General features: G+C 50.4%; 1 pseudogene; it reads right to left on the reverse strand.

Annotated features, from left to right (window-relative positions):
- Positions 1–2099: 2099 nt before the first annotated feature.
- Positions 2100–2218, reverse strand: LOC111739244 (annotated as a pseudogene).
- Positions 2219–2502: the final 284 nt, after the last annotated feature.

A 2502-nucleotide genomic window follows, 5' to 3' on the forward strand; every position in this document is an offset into this window, starting at 1 on the left:
CTCATTGTCACATCCATCTAGTGACTTCAGGGAAGCGCTCCCTCTTTCCGTGGCGGGCTTAGTGCTGCACTGATAGTGTCCCACCCTCTCCACTGCCATCACTGCCAGAGTTGAAATTCCATGTGACCGACCGCCCACACGCCCCACCCTCCCCGTGTTTCAGACCTCCTTAGCTGTGGTCCCTCCATCCGTAGGACGTGTCGGTCACCTATAAGGGCAGTTGGGCTCAGTGGCTTCATAATCATGTGGGACTGACTGCTCCCCGTCCAGACTTTTCACCTCAAAATCTGTCTGCCTACATGTCACAGAGTTGACAGGCTACGGTGGTGGCTCTCCTCCCCTTTACCAGTGACAGACATCACTAACCGATGCCCAGCCGAGCCTGGACAAGGCTTGAGAGTCTTTCCTAACACGAACACGAGTGCTACCGTACCTTATCACGTTGAGCTTAAAGGGTTACAACCATTTCCACAACAGTTCGGGACCACAACTTCTTTTTCCCTATGCTGTCCGCCTCCACCATCACGACCTCTAGGCTCCAGATCGCTCATTCTCCCAGTCGCTTCAAGGCTGCCTTCTCTCGTTTTCCTGCAAAGCTCAGAAAACCCCATGCTCGACCATCTCAACCATGTGGCTTCTATGATCCAAGAATGCTTTACTCTTTGGGTTTGTATTGCGCCCGCCGTGCCGTAACCTTTTTCTGCTCGTCTTCCTTAGAGAGCCAGGCGTTGACAGCTGGGGCGCGGGTTGGGCTTGCTATGCGTGGGTGCTCTCCAGCTTCATCAGGGCCCCGGCGACACTCCACTCTCAATTTATTCTTCCTCTCGTCTCCCTACGTCACATTCCGCAAGTGCCATTGTCGAGCCGTCGGTCTCTCCGGGCCCCCTCTCTTGAAGCAGAGGACTTCGATTCTTATTAGGTGTGAGGCCATCTTTCATCCTCTCCATTAAAAACTTTGCTTTTTCCCTCCGCATCTGCCTGCATTACCCTAACCTTCTGCCGGGTCCTTCTGCTCCGCTCCTTCTGCTCCGCTCCTTCCTGTGCCTTCTGCTCCATTGCTCTTTGCTTCTCCGCTCTCCAGCCTACGCCACCGAGATCCTTTCTAGGCCTTCAGTCTCTCTAACCTGAAAAACAGACAAAAACCGCAAATCAGAACGATGGCAGGAAACCTTTCCCCTCAACGTACAACCCTCTTCCTTCACCTTTATTGCTAAGTGAATGGAAAATTATCCGTGCCCCAAAAAATGTAGCCACCGCCCTCTGCCCCATTCTGACACCCTCCCCCCAACCCTAGTAGCTACTGGTGTCTATCTCCTCCTCCTCCAAGAGCCTCCTCTTCGTCCCTCCCCTCCCCGTCATTCCCATCCCATGGCTACCGCTCAGGTCTAGACCTACCTTACCTCTCAACCAGCTGTGCAGGGGCCTCTGTCTCCTCTTTGGAATCATTTTATATGCCGATGCCTAGCTAATCGGCTTCAGGGATGAGAACTTCATTCTTCTGCTCAAAACGAAGTGGCAATCCTGATTCAGCAGCAAGGTACCTGGTCCTGGTCCCCCCACCTTTCCAGCTTCCTCCCTGCTTGGATTCTTCTCCAGCTAAACTGGATCCATGCCAACGTACACCCTCCAGGCCTTTACTCATGCTGTTTCTTCTCCTGAAGCAGCCTCACCTTCCTACGTGTCCCTCGGTGGCAGCTCGAGTCCATCACCTTCATGAATCCTTTGATGATCTCTATAACCAGGTGAGATCCCCTCTCTGAAACTCTTGAAGGACGTATTTGGAACCCCCTGAAAGCACTGCCATGTTACTACCGTGACATCTATTTCTTGCCTTTTAATCTCCTCGAGGATAAGGAAGATATATTTTTAATTTTATCCGCCCCCTCAGGCCTCACTCCAGGGTCTAGTAGAGAGCTTTGCAGCAGAGCTGAGTCCTTGCTCAGTATACATGAGGTGTCCAGTGTTAATCGCTCTGAGCCCAAGGTCCCAAACTGGTGACCCGCAGCTCAGGCAGTAACCCCTGACATGTTTTATTTAGACGCTCTAGAGTTTTTTTGGTGGTAAAATATAAAATTTGTCATTGTAACCATTTTTTTCTCTGCCTGCAGCACCTGGTCTTCCTAGGTGGTCTCCCATCCAAGGACTAACCAGGCCTGACCCTGCTTAGCTTCCGAGATCAGATAAGATCAGATGTGTTCAGGGTGGCATGGCCGTAGACTATTGTTAACCATTTTTAAGTGTATAGTTTCAGTGACATTAATACATTCACAGTGTTGGGCAACCCTCAACACTATCTCTAGAACGTTTTCATCACCCTAAACAGAAATGCTGTAACCATTAAGCAATAACTCCACCACCGCCCCTGAAAACCTCTGATCTACTTTGTCTGTGAAGCTGCCTCTTCTAGATACTTCATATAAGTGGAATCCTACAATGTTCGTGCTTTTGTGTTTGGTTTATTTCATTTTGCATTACGTTTTCAAGGTTCACCTATGTCGTGGC

The sequence above is a fragment of the Pteropus vampyrus genome, unplaced genomic scaffold (assembly GCF_000151845.1).
Source record: "Pteropus vampyrus isolate Shadow unplaced genomic scaffold, Pvam_2.0 Scaffold48, whole genome shotgun sequence".
Classification (NCBI taxonomy): Eukaryota; Metazoa; Chordata; class Mammalia; order Chiroptera; family Pteropodidae; genus Pteropus; species Pteropus vampyrus.